We start from the raw sequence: 24,716 nt of genomic DNA on the forward strand, positions 1-24,716 counted from the left end.
TATTGTGAGGATCAGATAAAATATTACTTGTGAAGAGCTTAGCATAGCGCCTGGTATATCGTAAAGCTAAAAATGAAGTATTGAACTTGGAATCAGGAAGATCTAGGTTCAAATCCCACTCAGACTTTATTAATTCTTTGACTCCAGGTATGTCACTTAACTTCTCTAAGCCTCAACTATGTCATTTGTAAAATGGGGATATCAATGAAACCTGCCACACAAAGGTGTTGTGAGGATTAAACGAGATAATATAATATATCAGATAACAATAGATAATATATAAAGTGCTCCTCAGAGTTTAAGACATTATATAAATATTTGTTGTTGTTCCATAAGGGTTCCTACTCTGCAGGGGTTTTCTTTGCAAAGATACAGGAGAGGTTTGCCATTTTCTTTTCTAGCTCATTTTTAAAGAGGAGAAAACCAAGGCAAACAGGATTAAATTATTTGCCCAAGATTACCCAGTTAGTATGTTTTGAACTTAGGTTTCCTTAACTTCAGGCTATTCACTCTCTCTACTGTGCCACTTAGCTGCCCATGTAAATACTAACTCCCATTATTATAATTACAATAGTAATTACTGTCACTATTAATTATGCTTTTCCATTGCTAATCAGTCCCTATAAAAATGATAATATTTATGGATTTGCTGAAGTATGTTTCAAGGGCTCCTATTTCCTAACAGACCCTTCCTTATAAATCACTGTAAAGAGGTAATTTAAACCAAGGCACAGTGTTGTCTTTAACACATGCTTATCATTCACAATAGATCTATAGGAAGAATTCTGATTAATAAATGCACAAATTGATTTTCTCCATTGTGACAGTTTTGTATTAAATGGAATTTTAATGCACATATCAGTTTCTCAAATCTTTTCTCTCTGTTGCCTGGGGCATTATAAAAAAAGGGTAGGTAACTCTAATTAGATAATTAGATTTTTACTTGTGGATTGAGTCTTCTTTGCATTTGGATGTTTATTTGTTGAGTCTTAGGTTTGCTATCAGCTAAGTGCATTTTAATCTCACTCAGGAGGAGAGTCTAGTGACAAGGGAAATACTGGGAGATATATGAAGATCAGTGACAAAGACAAGGTAGATAGACTTAATTAGATCATTGGATTTCAGCTGGATTGGCACCCCTTTGAGCTCAGTAGTCCAAAGAATTAAGAATGTCAAAACGGCAAGATTGAAAGAATATCTCTCTACCCTCAGTGTTAATAGGGAAAATTAAAAATGAGTTTCAAAAAGAAAGCAAGGAAGAAAAGGGATGAGAAAAAGCAAGAGGGAAATTCACTTGCCATTCTGATGCTTCAGGTTCACAACTGTAATTAAGTGAGATTCTCAATTGCTATGTTTTAGGCAGTGTGCTAAGACCTAAGGATATAAAGGAAGGCAAAAGACAGCTCCTGCCCTCAAGAAGCTTACAATCTGGGGCCAGGGGTCATGCCAATAATCATATACAAAGAAGTTATTAAAGTATTAAATAGAAAATAATCAATAAAGGGAAGGTATGAGAATTAAAAGGATTTGGGAAAGGCTCTCTGGAATCTCACATCAAGATCACCTCAACTCAAGAACTCAATGCACATGCCCAACTTTTACCACTGAGGGGAGGGGAGTGGGAAGGGAGGATGGCAGAAAAAAATATATAACTTATAAATATGCAAGTGGATGAATGTTGAAAAACTTTCATAACATGAAATTGGAAAAATAAAATTAAAAATATCTTATACTCCTCAGTATCCTCTGCCTGCCCCCCCAACTTTCCCTTCTCTTTTTGCTGCTTCTCCCCCAACCCCACTTTCAGCTTTTTTTTTAATGTGCTGTATTTTTCCTCATTAGATTGTGAACTCCTTGAGATCAGAGATGAACTTTTACCTTTCTTGGCACAGTGTCTGGACATACCAATTTTGCAATTTTAGCAAAGGAACAAAGAGAAGGACCAACATCTTATATTTCATGAATGTCCACTTTTTGAGGACTTCTATGGAGGAGACTCTTGTTGAGAAATGAGCTATGCTTGATGACCAGAGATCCCTTCTGGTTCTGAGAATTAGTAATCTGCAAGGCAGGAGAAAGTATGAATATTATGTAGGAAAAGGAATGGAAAGAGAACCAATGAGCACATGGAGTCAAAAAAAAACCACAAGGGTTTTGGGTAAGAAGAGAACTGAAATACTTTTAGAGTGAGCAGACTAGTCAAATAACCCCTTCCTCCTGGTGATTCATCAAGGAAATGACACACCACTTCGGCGGCTTTGCCAATAAAACCCCAAATAAGATCACTAAGAGTCAAATATGACTGGAAGAAAATAACTAAACAACAGCAAAGATCCTGGTCAAAATTCTGAAAAATATAGGAAGGTCTAAAGACTTTAGAATAGGATAATGGCTGTTTAAGATAATGTTCAAATTTGGATTCAGATTTCTGGACAATAGTTTAAAATATAGGAATGAAAAACTATTAGGAATGTTCCACACCTACTAAGCAGGGGTAATAAAAATAAAACAAAAACAAAATTCCATATTTTCACAGTTTTGTGATTTAAACTAAAGAACTTTGAATAAAAAGGAAGAACAGGAAGGAAAAAGACCTGAGAATTCTGGCACCATAGACGATAGCAGAAAGGATAAAGACATACACAAGAGAGGAGCAAGTGACAAGAGTGGGGACAATAGAAAAGAATCCAGTCAGTAATAAAATCTATATGCAAAACAAAACCAAAAAACAAAACAACAATAAAAAAGCATTGGAATCATAGGTTATAAATAGGATGAACAAGTTCTCCACACTAAAAAATAAAGATGACTTCAAAGTCTGCTCCACAACAAGTAATTCTGAACCTGAGGCACTTGGGAACAGAGACTGAGTTAGCTTTGGGAGTGGGAACTGAGTTAGTCTCTGGGGGAAAAGTGTTCTCAGAACACCACAAACTTTCTATGATATTAGAAATAAAATTTCTACTCAATAGAATTTGGAAAAATAAAATTCCATTGGTAAAATGTGGTTTGGGGTAGTTCCCCATTCCCCTCCCAATCAAAGAAGAGGAGGAAGCCAGGACTACCCAATGACGTTGCTCATATGAAAACAGAAGTCTCTGGAACAGGAAAGGAATCACCCCTGGGGAGGCACCTAATATATTTTACACCAAAAAACTTAAGCGTTTTTCATTGTTATTACTAAGGTTTAATGGGAGCTTTCATGATTGTAATATTTAAAGGGTTACTAAGCAGAAACTAAAATAACTACCAATCTATGTGCCTATTCTCACAGATATACAAAAACTTTTAGGAAAGTCATCTAAGCACCAATTGAGTATTGCTTGTTTATTGCCCTCTACCACTCCCCTTCCCCATAGTATTTGGTTTAGAAAAATAAACTTGAAGACAACTATTATGTTACTGAGTCTTCTCTTTTTTTAGGCTAAACTTATCAACTGATCCTTGTATGACATGGACTCAAAGCCCTTCACCAACCTTCTTGCCCTGATCTGGCCATTCCCCAGTTTATCAATATTGGTCTTAATTATGGTATCTTCAATTGGACACAACATTCCTGATGAGTTCTGACAAGGGGTAAGATATACGGAGACTGCCATCTTTCTAATTTAGAGAGTTATGCCTCCATTCTAAAAGTATTCTCATCTAAACCATTTCTCTCTCTCCAGAGAATAGTATGAGATACTTTAACAAAAGCTTGGTGGTTAAGTGGTGCAGTGGCTAGGGTGCCAGGATGGAGTCAAAAAGACTGTATTCAAATCTTGTCTCAGATTATTAATAACTTTATGACCCTGAGCAAGTCACCATGGGCTCTTTCCAATCACCACTTCCTTTCTAGATGGTTACCAACCATCTCTTTTAAAATCCATTCTAGAATTTTCCTAGGAATTAGTCAAGTTCACTATCTTACAATGTGCAATCTTACTGTCTTTCTTGTTTTGGAAAATCAGGATATTTGATATATGATCCTGTGATGTCTTTCTTCTGTGACCCTTTTCTTTTGGGACCCTTGACTACCTCCCCAGTTGTCCCAGAATTCAGTACCACTGTGATGTCCTGAGGTCTCTTCTACTTTGCCTCTTGGAGAATGAGTCTGCCATCCTTTGTCTCAGAGTGTTGGGATAATATCCTGGGCCCTCTGAGACATAGAGATGTGTTTGGGTTTGGGGGTGGTGGTTTGTTTTATCTTGTTTTTGGAGGAGCAGTTTGAGTGGGTGAGGGAGTGAAAGGTCTTCACTAGGCAACAGACTAAAGTCAAAAGATAAGAAAAAGCCGCTTTCCCTCTCTCCCTGGTCACTGAGAGCACCCTGCTGCAGGTCTTCTCAGACTGGACTATTACAGTAGCCTACCCATTGGTATTCCTGCCTCAATCTCCCCTCAATCTGTCTCTACTCCATTTAGTTGCCAAATTGATCTTCTAAAGTGCAGCTCTGACCACATCCTTCTCTCACTCAATAAATTCCAGGGGCTCCCTAGTACTGCAAAAAGCAAATCTAAAAGTTCTTCAAAGTCAGGTCTCTTCCTTCCTATTTACCGTTCCAGTCTTCATAGATCCTAATATCGATGACATATTCCATCATTTTAAGACAGCAACCTCCTTGCTGTTGGTCACATAAAATAATCTGTCTTCCACCTCAGAACATTTTCACTGGGGGGGGGGGGGGCGGCTGGGGGCACGCAGTGGATAGAGCCCACCAACCCTGGAGTCAGGAGTACCTGAATTCAAATGCGGCCTCAGACATTTAATAATGACCTAGCTGTGTGGCCTTGGGCAAGCCACTTAACCCCATTACCTTACCAAAAAACAAAAGAGTATTTTCACTAGCTGTCCCCATGCCTAGAACTGTCTCCCTCCTCATCTCTTTCTCTCTTTCTCTTGGCTTCCCTGACTTCCTTCAGTTCTCAGTAGAAACCTCACCTTTTGCAGTCTTTTCCAACCACTGTTATTCCCTCTGTTGACTAGCTCCAGTTTAACCTGTTTGCAATCTAATGTCTCTGAACATTAGACTGTAAGTTCCAGGAGAGCAGGACCTGGGTTTGGCTCATTTGTGTTGGATTTTGTTGTATTGCTTTGCCTCTTTTTTATCTTTGGCACTTAGCATAGTGTTTAGCATGTAGCAGAACCTTAATAAATATACATTGACTGACATGGTATATGCTGATTAAGTGAGAACTACTTGTTTAAACTGAAAGAGGACTAAAGAAGCAAGGAGTCCATCTACCTCATTTCATACATGAGAAAGCTAAAGTCCTAGAAAGATAAAGTGACTGGTCTAAGATCACACAAGTAGTAAGTGGTAGGATCTGGATTCAAACTTACACATGGATCAATAGATATATAAATACATGCACATATATGTATATGAATTTGAATAATAATAAAGTTCAATTAATGAACTTGAATAATACTAGTATAACAAATATAGAATGAATAAGTAATGGAATAAATAACATAAAGCTGTCCTCAAGACAATGAGATTGCCACTTGTAGGAAAAGGTCATGCCACCATAAGCAGTTCCTATGCTCTCACTATACTGAACCCTGATAAGGTAAAAAAAAAAATTCTATGAAAACCTGGAGACCCCTATCATCAATGTACCAAAAAAAGATTAGCTTATGATTCTGGGTGACTTTAATGCTAAAGTAGGTTCAGACCACCAGACACAGCTGGGAGTCTTGGAGAGGAATAGAATTGGAAATAGCAACAACAATGGACATTTACTATTAAAGATTTGTGCATCTCATGACCTTCTCATCACAAACACTCACTTCCATTTACCTAAACCCAAAAAAACTTCACCCTGGCTGCAAACATTGCCATCTATTTAATATGACTATGTGATTGTAAGGAGAAGAGAGAAACAGGATGTGATAATGACAAAGACAATGTGTGGTACCAAGTGCTGGACTGATCACAGACTCATTCTTTCCAAGATAAATATTCACATTCAATGAAATACAAAATATGCTTGCCAAAAAGACTATTTTATGAGAAACTCACATAGGGCAGTCAGAAAAGGCAATACAAAGACTCGCAGGGTCTCTCTTAAGACCCTGGAATTGATTGTGCAGCATGGGGAGCACAGACACAGCATCACTCAGTACAGTGTGTCCTCCTCAGAGAAGTTGCTATGTTATATGAGCAAGAGGGAAAGAAGCAGCTCAAAGGAAACATAAGATAAGCAAATTTTGAGAGCCTACTCCAGGTGATCACATGGGCTATTTCTGCCCAAACTATGGTTGAGCATTCCAAGCTGGTATTGATCTGATCAGTCACATTCAGATATACTGTAACTCGTCACTAATATAGTGATGTCATTTTGATCCTCTTGATAACAAAGGATAAGAACCACTTTTAGTATGATGGACAAAAAGAGAACTTAATGGTTTTTTGAATGAATGAATGAACAAATGATATGGATAAAATAATTTGTTAAAATATTAAGGGTATCCATGGATTAATAAAATATCTTCCCTAGGAAATATGTTTGCATTGTAAAGGGTGTTTTTCTGGGATGATGAGTAAGGCACAGAGGAGTCTGGGAAAGAAGGGAGGAGAATCATCTGGGCCGGTACCCTCTCCTTTCCTAGGCTATCTGTAAGGTTAAAAGTGATTCAAACACATGTACAGATTGGATTAGTGTTTGGTTGTTGTTTATTTTTTCCTAAAAGAGACACCCATTGCTCCCTTAAATGAAAAACTAATTCCCTAAACAAGTATCTCACTTCTGGTGTCTGAGATTCCCACCAAAAATGACTTGACTAGAGTCACATAGCTAGTTAGCATGTATCTGCCGTGTGACTTGAATCCAATTCTTCCAGGTTCCACATACCCATTCCAAATAATTATTTTGGATTGATTTTGTATCCACAAGGCAGTTAGGTGGCACAATGACCTGAATTCCCTGAATTGCAGAAGGAAATGGCAAACCATTCCAGCATCTTTTCCCCAAAGATGATCAAGCAAAGGCAGACACAACTGAAATGACTGAACAATATTTTGTATCCAATTCATGATATATATATATATATATATATTGTTGCAACCTAGAAAATGATATACAAACAAGTAAATACAAGGTGTAAAACAGTTTTTCAGTCATAAAAAGAGGCTAAGTTTCTTTAAATTTCCCCGGGTCTTCTTTTCTACTTGGTCACGGATAGCAGAAATAGAAGCTATGAGTAGAAATTTCAGAGAGGAAGATGGGGTCTCTCTGTAAGAAAATTCCCTCAGGATTTCTATTCCAAAGTGCAATGGTTTGCCCAGAAAATTAATTTGTTCCCCATTTCGGTTGTTCAGTTATAGCCAAATCTTCCTGACTCCATTTGGGTTTTTTGGGGGGCAAAGATACTGGAATGGTTTCCTTCTCCATTTTATAGAGGAAGAAGCTGAGGTAAACAGTTAAATGATTTGCCCAGAGTCACATAGCTAACAAGTGTCTGAGGTCAGATTTGAACTCAGTTTGATGAGTCTTCCGAACTCCAGGCCTAGCACTCTATGCACTATGGTGTTGCCTACCTGCCTTCTAAAACAGTAATAAAATATGATTTCAGGAGGAAGTAGGAGGCAAGATCAGACTAGGATGGGAAGGAAGCTAAGAGGCAGACAGAAGGAGGAGTGCATCTTAGGAATGGGAAACACACTTAAGAAATAGAATGAAATCTATAGGGGAAAATATGTAGGAAAGTAGGTTGGATGAGAGTATATAAGGGGAAATAATGTCTGGAAAGGTCAAACTAAAGGATGAAATATAAAAGTTATTAAATAATATAATTAGCATTTACATGGTACTTTACAAACATGATCTCACTTTATCCATACCACTCTAGAGGAAATTATTACTAGTATTCTCATTTTACTAATGAGAAAACTGAGGCTGAGAGTGCCATATTTGCACTCAAGTCCTCCTGACTCCAAATCTGAGTTCTGCCCATTGTAACACCCAGTAATCTCCTAGTACCTAGTACGATGATATCATCATCTACCTCATCACATTTCTCCTGGATTACTGCAGTAGCCTTCAAATAATTCTCTTCTCTCCCATCCATCCTCCACACTGCTGCTAAACAATGTTACTTTTCCTATTAAAAAAAAAATCTGAAGTGGCAGCTAGGTGGTACAGTGGATAAAGCACCAGCCCTGGAATCAGGAGAACTGAGTTCAAATCCCACCTCAGGTACTTCCTAGATATAAAACCCTGAGTGAGACATTTAATATCACTGCCTCCAAAACCAAGCAAAGAACTATCTTTCTATTGCTTCTAGAATAACAATAGAAATCTATGTGTTTGGCAGTTGAATAATCTAGTTTCATTTTACCTGGAGAAATTATCTATATGTAAGTATACACGCTACCTTTGTGGTGGTATGAATACTTACCTCCCTATATAGAGATATATAGACATAGATAAATATTTCAAAGGGCAGTTAGATACAGAGGAGAGAACATCAGATCTAGAGTCAAGAAGGCCTGAGTTCAAATCTGGTCTCAGACATTATTAGTTGTATGAACCTGAGCAAGTCCCTTAACCCCCTTTGCCTCAGTTTTCTCATCTGAAAAATGAACTGGAGAAGGAAATGACAAATCACTCCCATATCTCTGCCAAGAAACCCCAAATGGGACTGGGAATAGTTGGACATGATAGAAATGACTGAACAACAATGTATTTCAAACACTTAATTTCTACTTTAAATACATTTGAAGCCCAATAGCTTGTTCCCTCCTATATTGAAGGGGAGGGGAGAATGGGAGGAATCATAGGGGTATATATAATGTTAGATCAGAGTAGGATATATATATATATATATGTATATATATATATATATAATGCTAAGCTTTTTCAATATGTTGATTAGTTGTTCAGAATTGTCTTACTCTTTTTTTATTCTTTTTTATGAAATGTAGTAATATAGTAATCCCCTGACTAGATTTTGATAGACAGGGAAAGTTATTATTAACATGAGAATTATCCTTGCATCAGCTGTTTGTGCAGTCAGACCATTGTCTCATAAGAACTAAGAGCAGAATTTATAATAAACAAGAAGAAAAATAGTAATAAAAAGAGATAACATGCAATTAAGAAATTTTAACCCAAAATTATTTTAATAAACCATTGAAAGTTAAAAATAGGAAATGGACAACAGAAATTATATTATCCCTGATTATAATAATTTCATCTAGAAGTTAAATTAATATAGATTAATTGCTACAACAAACAGACCAAAAGAGACTTAAAAGTGCCTTAGGCAATAAATACTGGACTTGCCAGATGGCGAGAGATCCCAACCTAAGGGAACACTGGGTTAGAAGACAAACTCATCTGCAAAATCTTACAAAGGATGATGGACAATTATAATAAGCAGTATTGTCTCATAAAGCTGAGAGAAGCAATAAAGGGTAAAACCAATTAAAAGAAAGATTGACGAGATATCCTACTAAGTAAAGTCATCCTTTGGCATTCGGGGATGAAACTGGAAAAAGGACTCCAAAATAAAGAAAAAAAGAGATCTGAAAAAAATCCTTTAAAAATTGATTTCTCCATCAAGTTCAGTGGAAACATCACATTTGGAACTTACTATTATTGTCTCTGAGGTGTTTACAATGGGGATGGTTAGTTCTACATTTTAAAAAAAGGACCAGTAGCCTTGTGGGTCTTGACTTGGGAATGAATTGAATTAAAGTGAAGCAAAGTTGCATAAAGTCACCAGCTTCATTCTCTCAGATTCATTAAAGATCAGTGGTAAGATAAAAGCCAGGATAACTGGTGATGACCCAGGATACAGTGGGCAACTTTGGCATCTTTGATGTCAGATCAAGTTCTGAGACCTCCATAGGACTTGCTTCAGTCATCTTTATGTCCTCTGGAACAGCTTGTTCTCATCTGCCCATTCTGCTGGGGAAAGCCTTCACATGCTTGGACTACACACCCCACAACTCACTGATAGGTTTGAGTGCTGTTGGCTACCCTCAATGTCATTTAACCTGACTGCCAAGATGACTTACTGGAGTGTGCCACTGTGCATACTACAGCAACTTGGAACCCTGGGTGAGAAATTGAATGCTAGGTAGATACCAAAGGTGAATTAAGCAGCCGTGAAAAGGGCTCCCTGAGCCCTCACACAAAAGGAAATAGGGTACAAAAGAGACCAAAGAGGGAAGACAAACTAGCACATAACCAAAGCAGGGATGTCAGGTGGATCACCAGACTAGTCCACAGGCACCCTTATGATATTGGGAGAAAGAAAGGAAGGCTTTCCAGAGAATGTAGAAACAAGTTTCACAGGATGGGCAGGTATGGATGAGTGTGAATATGCATCATTGGAGGGAACTCCTGAATCAATCAGATCAGTTTTAGTACAGGATGAGTAATAGAAAAAAAAATCTTAAAACCTTCAAAAACTTTAATTATTTATCATTATTTTATTTATTAACTTTCCATTATCCCTCATTGAGAAAATTTTAAATTTAAAAATTAAGAACTAAATATCAAGTTCCTCAAAACAGATGGACAGTATCCTGCAAAACAAATCCCCACATTAGCCATGTACCAAAATTGCTTGTCACTTTCTGTATTTTCAATTCATCACCTCTCTATCAAGGGATAGTGGCATGTTTCTTGTCTACTTTTTAGGACTTGTGATCTCTCATTGCACTGATCAGAGTTCTGAAGCCTTTCAAAGTTGTTTTTCTTTGTGTTATCATTGTATAAATTGTCCTCCTAGTTCTCATTTCACTCTATATCAGTTCATAAAGGTTTTCCCAGTTTCTTCTGAAATTCTGATGTATCATTTCTAAATTCATTTTTGTAAGATGAGTTCCAAATTTTTCTCTCTCTGCCTTCCCTTCCTCCTCCCCGAGATAGGAAGTAAGCTGTATAACATTTTTTATAGCACAATAATACTCAGTTACATTCATATAGCACAATCCATTCATTCAATCAATAATTGTCTATTATGAATCAAGCACTGTGCCAGATGGGGGGGGGGGAGGGAAGAGGGAGGAGTTACAAAAAGAGGCAAAATATAGTCTTTGTGCTCAAGAAGCTCACAATTTCATAATCTAATATTCATCCCCCAAAGGGAAACAAATATCTGGTAGGGGGGATGGTAGGGATGTATTGGAAAATGGAAGATAATGTAAAAAAAAATCAGGAGTTTGTGAAATACTGCTTATACTATTATAAGTATACATAAAATAAACCAAAACCTATGCCTTCAATTTTATTGGGTTGTTTCAGTTGTGTCTAAGTCTTCATGACCCCATTTGAGGTTTTCTTGCCAAAGATACTAGAGTGGTTTGTCATTTTCTTCTCCAGTTCATTTTACAGAAGAGTAAACTAAGGTAAACAGTGTTAAGTCACAAAGAGTCACACAATTAATAACTGTCAAAAGTTGGATCTGAACTCAGGTCTTCATGACTCCAGGTCTGGTACCCTAACCTAGTTGCCCTACTTTTAATTGGTGTCAAAGATTTTATACTAACCACACTTATACTGGTTCAGTATTTTAGTTTAATGATTATTAATTTCATTTCATACTTCATTTTATTTTGCAAATACTATTTATTAAATATTGTAAAGTATGTTCAAAAATGATTTAAATATTTTAGTGACAATTTTTGCTGAGAATGAAATTGAGGGAAAGGAGGTAGCCATCACTTGAAGAGATGGTTGAATAAATTGTGCTATAGAATTGTAACAGAATATCATTGTACTGTAAGAAATTACAAAAGGTATTGTTTCAGAGAAACCTGGAACTAAGTGTCTGAACCGAGAAAAACCAAGAGAATAATTTATATATAGACAGTAACAACATTATAAAGAAAATAAAACTCTGAAAGACATAAGAATGCTGATCAATGAAATATCCAACCATGACTCTAAAAGGGACCTGATAAACCAGACTCCACAGTTAGACCACGCAGTAGTAAACAAGGATTTTTTTTAAGTTTTTGCAAGGCAATGGGGTTAAGTGACTTGCCCAAGGTCACACAACTAGGTAATTATTAAATGTCTGAGTTCATATTTGAACTCAGGTCCTCCTGACTCCAGGGCTTGTGCTTTATCCATTTTCCCACAACAAGTATTTTTTAAAAACATTAATCATATGCATAGTACTATTATAAGTGCTAGGGACAAAGAGAAATGCAAAATAAAATAGCAAATGAGGGAACTTCTTGAGTGTGACTTGGCTCATTTTACAATAAGGAGTTTGGATTTTTTTTCTTCATTGGGTGCAGGAGGAGGAAAATATAGGGGAACCAATGTAGCCAAAACAAAAAAAAGTGGGATCACAAAGATGCCAAATAATATGTTGAATTTATATTCTCTTTAAAAAGCAAGCCCTCTGACCCTAAGACTGGATATGAACTCAGGTTTTCGCAAACCCTTTCACATCTAATCTTTTTTTCTTTTATACTTAGTTTATGGAAATAGATTTTTAAAACATTTTAAGGACTCTGTGAATATTATAAAAATGAATTCTCAAAGAATATTACAGACCCCTTCCCATATGGGCAAAGCTGGTCCTACTTCAATTTAGACTACTGAATCAATGGTTTCTGGGTGGTGCTGACATCCAGAGCTGGGAAGATTCATATGGCTTTGTGGAGGTCTTTAGCATAATTGATAAGGAATTCCTTTTTTATACAATTTTATTTACTTATTTATTTTCATCCATATGCACATGCATATTTTTAAGTTACAAAATTTCCTTCCACCCTCCCTTCCCACCCCCCTCCCCTCAGTGGCTAGCAGTCAGGTTAGCACTGTACATACATAATTATAGGGCAGCTAGGTGGCGCAGTGGATACAGCACTGGCCTTGGAGCCAGGAGGACCTGCGTTCAAATCCGACCTCAGAGACTTAATAATTACAAAGCCGAGTGGCCTTGGGCAAGCCACTTAACCCCATTGCCTTGAAAATTCTAAAAAATAAAAACATAATTATAGATTAGTTATTTTTAGTATGAGGAATTAGGATTAAGGGAAGGAAATACATAAGAGATAATTTTTATAAAGTGTTCATCAGATTCTGAAGGGTTGTTTGTTTTTATTTTTGTATGTGTGTCTTGTCTTTCTTCCTCTGGATGGGGATAACATAGTCCACAGCTGCTCCAATACAGCTAGCTCTTGAACTGCTGGGAGGAGTTGCTTCCATCAAGGTGGATCATCCCACAATGTTGTGATTGTGCACATTGTTCTCTTGGCTCTACTCCCTTTGCTCAGCATCAGATCCCATGAGCCATTCCATGCTTCTCGAGAGTCCAACCATTTATGGTTTCTTATAGAACAACAGTATCCCATAGTATTCATGTGCCATAACTTGTTTAGTCATTCCCCAATTGATGGGCAATCCCTTCAATTTCCAAATGTTTTCCACTTTGAAAAGGAGCTGCTATGAATATTTTGGAATATTTGGACTTTTCCCATTTTTTATAATTTCTTCTGGATATAGACCTAGAATTGGAAGTGCTGAGTCAAAGGGGATGAACAGTTTTATTGCTCTTTGGGCACAGTTCCATATTGCTCTCCAGAAAAGTTGGATCCGTTCACAACTCCACCAACAATGCATCAATGTCCCAATCCTTCCACAACCTCTCCAACATTGATCATTTTCCCTTTTCCTCATCTTGACCAATCTGAGAGGTGTAAGATGATACCTAACTCCATTTCAAGTCAATTTAAAGGAAAGGAAGATATTAGGTCAGCCAGTCTTTAACAAATCAGGGCAACTGTCCCAGGTCTCAAGCTTTAAGATGTTGGTAGTTGCAGCAGTTGACTCTGGGATTGAGCAGGACATGTCACTAATGGCCAGAGGCGGGGTTATGCTGTTCAAGTTGCTTTGTCCTAGTTCTCAAAGAAGACTAGGACTTCTGAAAGGTGATGCCATGACGTGTATGTAAATTGTAGGTGAGCAGAGAGAGGACTGTGCTAAGTTATCAGCCTCACTTTCTCCTCTGGAGCCACTCTGGTCCAGTGGTCAAATATGAATCAGGATTCGAGGCAATGGTGGGGGAAGGAGGAGTTTAGATTTAGTGACTTTTCCAGAAAACCTTACATAGTTAGCAAGTGTCTGAGATTGGACTTGAACTCAGGTCCTCCTGACTGCTCTATCCACTGGCCCACCTTGGACCCTAGAAACAGAATATAATACCTCTGTCACCCTCCCAAAGATGGGCCTATGACTGGCTAAAGAGCCTAGAAGTCCACTTTTCCTTCTTTAACACATTTCCCCAGTCTCCAAGTTCTCTCCCCTAAAATTCACCTGAGTCGATTTTCTTAGAAATGTTGTGGGAAGCTGGTCTGATGGGAGAAGGGAGGAGAAATCATGAAGTTCAACCTTTGAAAGGGTGCCACAGACACTTGGTCACTGAGCACCTGTTAAGTCAGTACTGGGTGTAAAGAGTTATGTTAAGATCTAGGGATAAGCCAGGAAGAAAAAAATGAACTCTGTATTCAAATTCTTTGGAAGAGCTAGTCATAGTCTGTAAAAAGCATACATGAAACCCTTACAATGTGCTGCACACTGTTAAAATAGAGGGCAGAAACCCTTTGAGGTTTGAGGCTCCCAGGATTTTTTTGACTAGGTGTTCTTGAGTTTATGGTATTTTACTCTGAGAAATAGGTGACAGTTTCTAAGTTTACCACTTCAATAGATTTTCACAGCTGTCATGAAGGTGCTGGATTGTCTTTTTGAAAAATCCCCTCTAAAGCATGGTTAAAGACAGATATACTGGTGATTTTCCCCAGACTTATGACCTCGCCTTAGTGATTCAGCAGTATGTCTGGGCCAACACATTAGACTACATTAGAGTCAAACCTTCCAGGGAAGGCCTGAAGGTAGCTGATGACTCTCCTTCAAGGACCACTATGCCCTAAACCTACTCCTTCACTCCTGTCTGGCACCCCTCCACCCTGCTAAGCCTTTAGGTCAACTCACTCTCAGCAAGTCAGAGTGCCAAACTGCTCTACTGCCCATGGCAACCCCTTCTCCAAGACCGATATGGTGGTAGACAGGGCTGGTGCTATCCTGGGCATGGTCTCTGCCCTGGGCTAGCTTCCTGAGTCCTTAATGACAAACAGAAAAACAATAGGATCATAGGAAGGTACTATAAGGGTCATCAAATAACAATAATAATAATTGTTAGAGTTAATATTTACATACATTTTATTACCATGGTAAGTGTTTTTCAATTATTATCTCATTTGATCCTTATGACAACCCTGGGAGAAAGGTGTTGCTATTATGCCCATTTTACAGTTGAGGAAACTGAGCCAGGCAGGTGAGGTGATTCATCTAAAGTCATCCAGGTAGCAAGGAGCTGAACTGGGACTGGAAACAAAGTTCTCCAAGTTCAAATCCCAGTACTCTATCCACTTCACCACCCTGCCTCTGAATGGTACAACTTGAAGGGGTCCAAAGCTTTCATTTTAGGATCCAACACTTTAAGCTTGAAGAAATCTTTGAGCTCATCTAGTCTGGCCCTTTCATTTCATAGATTTGTAAAATAAGACCCAGAAATAGTCCAAGGAAACAGAAGCCCAGACAGCAGAAGGAATCTGCCATAAATCAGAATCCATTAGTGTCAAAGCAAGGACTAGAACCCAGGATCTGGATTCCTAGTCTAATGTGTTGCTCATAACACTACACTGTTCCTTTTCTCCTCTGATTCCTCATTATTACCTTGGTTTAAGTCATAGTTTTTCCCTTGTTCCTCTGAGACCCAGAGAGAAAGTCCCTCTAGGCTCAAGTTTCACCCCCAGCTTTCAGTTTGAATTCCTCAGTGAAGCTTGAAGATGAGCAAATAAAATCAGACTGTCTGATCACAAACATTTACTTCAGTTGGCTCCTCTCCTTTAGGTTCCTCTCCTTTAGGCTCCTCAAATGGTTGATCCTTCTTTGTAATCTCAATCAGTTCATAGTTAAGAGAAATGATTTTTCTCTCATATAGTAATAACCAATTATTGATTTAGGGCTAAGATTTTTTCCCTTTCTTTTTCCTCATTCAGAAATCAGCCTCTAGGTTCTTCAGTCTGTCTCTGAAGGGCAGGACTGATGATATGAAATCTCATGTGAAACTTACTCAATTGGGAAAGCTTAGATTTGATCAAAAGGTAAAGAGAATTTGGTCCGGGTGAATTCTGGTTCCTGTTTTAGTCAGACAGGTTTGAGTGGAAGTGAATGCCTCCTTTTGTCTAGGTTAGCCTAGACTAGGTGATTTGGGCAGAGATAAGTCTCTGAAAGTGAAGAGTCCTATCAGAATAATTATAATATTCACTTTCTCATTAATTGTTAACCAATCAAAATTGATTGTCAGCTGTCAGGAACACTCATTTTTTCAAAGACCTTGGGAGACTTGTTACATTGAGCTAAATAACTATTCTTTTATTAATTAAGCACTAGTCATAATTAATTAAATGACCAAATATCCAGAAATGATGTACTTGAACTTCTTATCCATCATAATACTCCACTAAGAAGACTGAGGCTCTCCTTTTCTCAGTCTCACGTCAGCACCTCAAAGCCCTGCAATACCTTTCCCTATACCTTCTTCCTTTGCTCCAGTTTTGGTCAGACTAAGGTTCATTCCTTTATTTTTTCCCTGGACTATCACCTCCTTTTCCAGAAACACTTGACCTTTAGATCATCCTTTTCCTATGTCTTTCTCTCGGCTCCTTCCCAACTCTCTATAAATAAGCCTAGATCTCTCATGTTCTTCATTTTTAAAGCCCTTAACTTGATTCTTGATCCGTGAAGCTATTAGTTTTAAGTCTCTCTTCCCTTTCAGTGTCAAAATTCCTGGGGAAACTGAGGATCTTCCCCTCCCAGACTGATTCTTCTGTGAAGGCAAACTTTTGCCTCAGTTCTTAGCAAGGCTTTAACTACCAAATGGGCATTGTTTCAGACATATTGAGACCCAGGAAAGACCTCAGCTTAAAAAGGTCAAGGTCTCCCACTGCATCTAGTGTCACCTACAATCATCTTGACTTATGTCTTGCCACTGGACTTTGATATTCTGGAGGAGAGAAAGACCCGATTTGGGGGGGGGGGGGTGGACACCTGATGCCTGATGACTTTGCCCAGCTCTGCCTCACTTAAAACCAATTCAACTGTAGGTAACCTCACTCTGTTGATGACATAATTTTTTTTGTCCTTCATTTTAGAAGAAGACCACAACATCAGGGAGGTGATGCCATGACAAGCACATGAATTGGATTTGAGCGGGGGCTATGCTGAGTCACCAACCTCACTTTCTCCTCCAGAGCCATCTGGGTCCAGTGGCCGGACATGAATCATATGAGATAATCAAGGTTAAGTGACTTGCCCAAAGTCTCACAGCTAATAAGAGTCAAGCGTCTGAAGTCAGATTCCAACTCCAAGCTTTCCAACCCCCCCAGACCAATACTCTATTCACTGCACCACCTTGCCTCTCTGAGAGGGAAGAAACAACAATTTGTTCTACTTGTCAACCAAAGTGGCCCTCTCAGAATCCCTAGCTTCTGTCAAAGCAGAACACAGCTGCCAGATCCTACAGGAGGTCTTCTCTCAAATCCCCAGCTGTTAATGAGCTAAACAAACCTATCCATGAAACCACTTTGCATTTATTTTGTTTATTGCTTATAAATACTTACCTGTGAACCTGCCATTCAGTAAACTCCTATTTTAGTTTTTGAATCTCCAGTGCTTTGCATAAAGCAGAGATTAATAAATGCTTGTAGAATTAAAATCTAATTCTCTAAAGCAATGACTTTCTAACCTTTACATCTTTTTGATCTTTTCTCCCAAAACACCTCCCTTTGGAATCTTCATCAGTGCCCTAGAGCTTTTTCTTTGGCAGCTAGTTTTGAGTACTTAGAATGCAAAACAATTAGCACTCTCAAAATCCACATTTACATTTTAATTATTCCTGGCTCATACAAGAGTAGGAAATTCTAGAGAGGCAGTTTTTTTAAACTCATAGGAAGAATCCAGTAACACAATCCAATCCAACAGCCTACTATGTACAAAGGATGTCTCTTGGAATTTAAATAGTTAATTTCTAAGCCTTTGAATATTTTCTGTCTCTACTGAGTTACAGCCATTCTTCACTATAGACGAATCTAAGGTCAAATTCGAACCCTAAGCTTTCAGACCCCCAGTACTCACCGTACTACTTTGCCTCTCTGAGAAGTAAGGACTGAGAAGAAAGGAACAACACTTTGTTCTAGGTGTCAACCAAAGTGGTTTTGGGGAGAACCTGGGGAGGGGACTTTCTCCCTTTTCTTCCATCACCAACCATTGTCATCATCATAGTTAACATCTGTATAGGAACTACAAAAAGCACTATAATATTTAGAAAGCACTTTCTAATATTATACTTGACTCTCATAAACCTAGAAAGTAAGCGCTATCTTAACCATTTTTACAGATGAAGGAACCAAGGCAAGGAGGAGTTTAAGTGACTCCTCCAGAGTCACACAACTATCATTGTCTGAGGCTAGATTTGAAATAAAAAAGATGAGTCTTCTATCCACTTCTACCCAAAACTCCATCCATTGAACCACAGAGTTAAAATATAACTTTGAATAAAAAGTAATGGACCAGTAGTTGACATTGTATCCAACAGGGAGCAGAGATTAAACATTCTAGATAGTCACGGGAGGTAGAGGCAGAGCTTCTAGCTATTAAGAATCAAGAGGAGAGAAGTAGACCTTGGGAGCCTGTGTATCAGAGTTGATAAAACCATGAAGAGTTCTATAAAGACAAGACATCTAAGTCCTATGGCACAGAGGTCTGAAAGGTCGTTGTCATATTTATTTCCTATGGTAGCAGGTCTGTGCTGCATGGACATTGTAATTGTGGGAAAGTATACCGAGCTTTATGCAAGTTTTGTGTACCATCTGAGAAAATACTTTTATTCAACGCTAACCATATCTAGTGGCCAATCGTTAATGAGAAGCACACTAGGGGGGGCTTGTGAATTATGCTTATTTGTAATGTGCAGTTGCCAATAGCAATGAGATAGCAGATACCTTTGGGGGAGCCAAACTAACAGGGCAAGTTGGAGTACATGCTTTTCTTCCTTATCAAAGTGGACAAAGGTATTATTTTTAGGGAGGAACTAAAGATTGGGAAATACAAATGGATTCTTTTTTAGGATTCCCAACCACTCCCAACAGCCAAATAGGTTTTGTGAGTTATTTCTATTCAAGATACAAAATGAATTGGAAGCAGAACTGGTGAATCTAACCCCCTCAAAGCTAATAGGCACCAAATTCATCATTTGCATAACAGTAATTGAGCCACATGAGAAAAGGGGGGAATTTTCTCAAGGGGGAATTCCCCAAACTAATGAAAAAATGTATACAGATTCAAAAAAAAGTTGTAGTTAGGAAAGCCCTTTCTAAATGAAACCCCAAGTAAATAGGAGTTATCACTTCTCTTCAATCTCCTCCATTTAGAAGTAGTTTCTAGTTTTGTCTGTATGTGCCAATCAAGGCACTCACAGAAACAACTGACAATTTCCAAAAGATCATGACAAATTGTCGACAATCCATTTTTATTTCATTCAGTGCGCTGACATATCTGTGATTGCATGGTTTTCTTGGGGACAAAGCACTGGGAACTTTACAGTGTCTCTGAGAAGGAAGGTGAAATTTTATTTGAGCAAGAAAGAACTATAACCACAGAATGGCTAGCCTGCTAGAGATATCTGGCAAAAGCCTAGAATGGGTTAGAGAACAGACTTAAGGGGCTTTAGAAAAGCTTCACCATGTGCTTTCTGGGCACTTCCATCTAGCTCGATTTCCTTTTTACATAGTATTTCCATGTTAGCCTGTAGCATTATTGCTGTTGATGAATAGATTGTTTTTGTTATTATTTTGCCTATTATTCCATTCTATCTTACACCATCTTCTATAAAGGCTTTCCTGCTCCCCTCCCCATCCCAAATTGTTAAAACTCTCTTTTGCCAAACTGTTTTGTATTTTTCTTGCCTTTAATGCACTTTCATTTCCACTCATTGCAACTCCCCCTTTAAATTTGAAGTAGCTAAACTTAGAGAGGATAAGCCACTGGCCCATGGTCACAAAGATTATAAATAGAAGAGCAAGAACCCAAATTCACCTTCTCCATCTCTCCAGATCTATTACTCTGCCTCCAATTTAATTCAACACATGAATATAGATCTCTTTCGGTGTTCAGAGTACTAAGAGTTCAAATCTAACCTCAGGCACTCAGTGTCTGTGTGTACCTGGGCAAGTCACTTAACTTCTAGATGGCTTCCTTATCTGTAAAATGGGAGTAATAATAGTATCTCCCTGCCAGGGTTGTTGTGAGGATAAAATGAGATGATATTTGTAAAGTGCTTTGCAAACTTTAAAGCACTCTTTAAGTAATGATTTTTATTATTATTAAAAACAAGATGTTCCTTGCCCTTATGGAACTTTCAACCCACTGGAGGTATTCTTTGTCCTGCCTACTACTATGTGGATTGGTAGAATCAAAGAATTTAGCAGGGAAAGAAGGAAGGAAAGGAGAGATGGAGAAAGAAAATGAGGAAGGGAAGAAAGAGAAGAAAAGAAAAGAAATTTTCAGATAGGAGAACGATGGTTCCAGAGCAATTCACATGAAAAAAGTTCAGTGACAGGCAACATAAGGGGAAAAGTGGCTACATAAAAATCTACTGAAGTCTGTCTATATTAATGATAATAGTACATTATAATAGCTAACATTTCTACAGCCAGATGCTAAGTACTCCTCTGATCACTTTTCAGATGAGGCAAACAGGATTGTTAAGTGACTACTTAACCAGGGTCATAAAGCTAGTCAAGTGTTCAGGTCAAATTTTAATTCAGATCCTCCTGAAAGACTCCAGAGTTCTGTCCACTACCACCTAGTTATCTAGTGCCCAGATTAAAAAGACAAAATGATCTTATTTTATCCTAAGTGGGCCATTCACACTGGGAGTAGTATGTTTTGGTCTGTGTATCACACTTTAACAGGGACCAAGATTAACATATTAGAGACAGTATAGTGACAGTTCTAGAAGCCATTCTTGATGAAAGATAATTGAATGAAGTGGGCATTTTTAGACTAGAGAAAAAATGACGAGTAGGAAGGGAAGGAGGCAGGAAAAAACATATAATTGTCTTCACATAAAGCTAAAGAAGGACTAGGTGAGCTCTGGGTGATTCCAGAAGGCAGAACCAGGACTAATTCATAAGGGGAACCTACAGAAAACTCTATTTTGTTTCACCAAAAGGCAGAGAATAACCACAAAGTCATAGAAAATGCCATATTGAGAGACAAAGTCAAGATGGTGAAGAAAATCCAGGAGGTTACCCGAGCTCTCTCCAGTTTCTCTTGGAAACAATGTTAAATCAAGACTAAAAGAATTCTGGTGTGACAGAATCCACAAAAAGATGGACTGAAACAATTTTGTAGTCCAAGATAACTCAGAAGGACTTCAGGAAAGAACTGTCTCACTGGTTCTTAGCTATAACACAGATCAATAACCAAGGCCCCAAGTCCAGGTTCAAAGGACAGTAGACAGAGCGGGCTAGCTGTGGGCCTCCAACCCCAGCTCAGCAGGCAAACTGCCAGCCCCAGGAACCAGAACACACCAGGGCCTGTTGAGTCACCCCAGTGCGATGGGAAAGCAACCAGACCCAGAGACACAGGCACAGAGAGCCAATCCCTTAACCCCCTGTGCAAGAAGCCTGGGACAGTCCCCTGTGCCCCAGAAGAAGCTCAATGTTAAAAAATGAGCAAAACAAAAAAAAAAAAAAAAAAAAAATCTGATAGAAAGTTCCGATGGAAACAGGGATGATCAAAACACAAACTCAGAAAATGCCGACATGAGAAGCCTGAAAGGGGAATATGAACTGGTCTCAAGACTAAAAATTCAAAACATTGAAAGAGCTCCAAAATAATTTTTTTTAAACCAAGTAAGAGAGTTGGAGAAAATCTGGGAAAACAAAAGAAGAACTAAGCAAGAGAATTAGGAAAAAAGAGTCAGTAACTTGAAAAAGGAAATATAAAAATTGACTGAAGAATAAAATTGGTCAAATGGAAAAAAAATTCACTGAAGAAAACAACTAGTTTAAAAGTAGAATTGGGGGCGGCTAGGTGGCGCAGTGGATAAAACCCCATCCCTGGAGTCAGGAGTTCCTGGGTTCAAATCCAGTCTCAGACACTTAATAATTAACTAGCTGTGTTGCCTTGGACAAGTCATTTAACCCCATTTGCCTTGCAAAAACCTAAAAAAACAAACAAAAAAGTAGAACTGACCAAATTGAAAGGTAGGTATAGAAGATCACTGAAGAAAATAATTCCATGAGATTTGAAATTAGGCAAGTAGAAGTTAATGACTTGACTCTATGAGATATCAAGAATCAGTCAGATAAAATCAAAAGAATGAAAATCCAGGAAAATTATAACCATAATTGACTTCATCAATAACAAAACCAAAAGAAATCATATGATTATCTCATAGGAATAAAGAGAGAAATAGAAAAAATAGGAAGAAATAGGTAGAAATAGACAGTAAAATTACACTAGTGGGGGATCTCTCTCTCTCTCTCTCTCTCTCTCTCTCTCCCTTTAAAATGAATCTATTTAGGGGCAGCTAGGTGGTGTAGTGGATAAAGCATCGGCCTTGGAGTGAGGAGTACCTGGATTCAAATCCGGTCTCAGACACTTAATAATTACCTAGCTGTGTGGCCTTGGCCAAGCCACTTAAACCCTGTTTGCCTTGCAAAAACCTAAAAAAAAAAAGAATCTATCTAAAACCATCAGCAAGCATTATATACAAGGGGAATAAGCTAGGAGCACTCCCAAAAATATCAGGGGGTGAAAGAGGGATGCCTGTTATCACTAATATTTTTCAATATTTTACAAGAAATGCAACTCTAGCAATAAGGTAAGAAAAAGAAATTGAAGGATTTAGAAAAATGCAATACAGAAACAAAACTCTCACTTTTCAGAACTCAGGTACTCCTGACTCCAGGCCAGGTACTCTATCCACTGCACCACTTAGCCGCCCCAAGACCTGGATTTTCAAATCCAGCCTCAGACACTTAATAATTACCTAGCTGTGTGACCTTGGGCAAGTCACTTAACCCCACTGCCTTGAAAACAAACAAAAAAACCAAACAGATAAAGGTCTCGTTTCTTAAATATGTAGAGAAAAGAGTCAAATTTATAAGGATACAACTCATTCTCCAATTAATAAAGGTTAAAAATATGTAAACAGGCAGTTTTTAGATGAAAACAATCAAAGCTTTCTTTAGTCATGTGAAAAATGTTCTCAATCACTAATAGATATAAATTAAAACAACTCTGAGACATCACATCACACCTATCAGATTTCCTTAAATGACAGAAAAGGAAAATGATAAATATTGGAGAAGATGTGGCAAAATTGGGCCACTAATGCATTGCTGGTGAAGCTGCAAACTGATCCATCCATTCTAAAGAGCAATTTGAAACTATACTCCAAGGGCAATCAACCGTGTGCAATTTACCCAGTAATACTACTACTAGGTCTGTATCCCAAAGAGATCATACAAAAAGAGAAAAGGACCAATATGTACAAAAAGCACTCATAGCAGCTCGTTTTGTGGTGACAAAGAATTGGAAATTGAGGGAATACCTATTAACTGGGGAATGGCTGAACAAGCTGTGGTACATGAATGTAATGGAATGCTATAGTACTATAAGAAATAAAGAGCAGGTGGGTTCAGAAAAACCTGGAAAGATTTATATGAATTGATACTGAGTGAAGGGAGCAGAACCAGAAGAACAATGCAGAGAGTAACAACACTAAGTGATAATTAGTTCTCAGCAATACAATGATCTAAGACAGTCCCAGAAGATTCAGGATGTAAAATGCTAACTACCTCTAGAGGAATAACTGTGGAATCTGAATGTTGATTTAAGCATACTATGTTCACTTTTAGAAATATATTTTGTTTTTCTTTCTTGTGGTTTTTCCCTTTTGTTCTGATTGTTCTTTCACAACATGACTAATGTGGAGCTATGTTTAACATCATTGTACAAGCAAAACCTATATCAGATTGCCTGCTATCCTGAGGAGGGGGAGGAAAGGGAAAGAAGGAGAAAGATTTGGAACTCTAAATCTTACAAAAATGAATGCGGAAGACTATCTTTACATGTAATGGGGGGGATTACTATTTGCACTATTAGGTGCAAAAAAAAAAAAAAGACTCAACAGAAAATGCTGTCCATATCCAGAAAAGGAATATGAAGTCTGAATGCCAATTAAAGCACACTATTTTCACTCTTTGTGTGTGGCTTTTCCCTTTTGTTCTGATTCATCTTTCACAACATGACTAATGTGGAAAATGTTTCCATGATTGCACATGACTAACTTCTGTCAGATTGCTTGCCATATTGGAAATCAGCGAACAAAGGGAGGGAGAAGAATTTAGAACTCAAAAATCTTATGAAAGCTATCTATACAAGTAATAGGAAAAAAGTAAAATATTTAAAAGAATAAAATGAAATGATAAGCAGAAAAAGAACTATGGAGTCTGAATGAAGATTGAAACATACTGTTTTTACTTTTTATTTTTTGTTGCTTTTCCCTTTTGTGCTTTCTTCTTTCACAATATGACTAATATGGAAATACGTTTATATGACTGATCACATATAGCCTATATCAAAACGCTTGCTGTCTTGGGGAGGAAGGACTTTAGAGAAACAGGGAGAAA

General features: G+C 37.9%; 1 protein-coding gene and 1 long non-coding RNA gene across 4 annotated transcripts in view; one reads left to right on the plus strand and one right to left on the minus strand.

Annotated features, from left to right (window-relative positions):
- Positions 1 to 20,902, plus strand: part of LOC141488453 (uncharacterized) — an 83,267-nt gene extending 62,365 nt beyond the window's left edge. Inside the window, exon 6 of the long non-coding RNA XR_012468686.1 lies at positions 17,166 to 20,902. This is a non-coding gene — a long non-coding RNA (uncharacterized LOC141488453). The remainder of the gene's footprint in view (positions 1 to 17,165) is intronic.
- The window catches only part of CD58 (CD58 molecule), a 75,634-nt gene that overhangs the window by 43,209 nt on the left and 7,709 nt on the right, over positions 1 to 24,716 (minus strand). The window lies entirely within an intron of this gene.

Source organism: Macrotis lagotis, chromosome 5, assembly GCF_037893015.1.
Source record: "Macrotis lagotis isolate mMagLag1 chromosome 5, bilby.v1.9.chrom.fasta, whole genome shotgun sequence".
Taxonomy (NCBI): domain Eukaryota; kingdom Metazoa; phylum Chordata; class Mammalia; order Peramelemorphia; family Peramelidae; genus Macrotis; species Macrotis lagotis.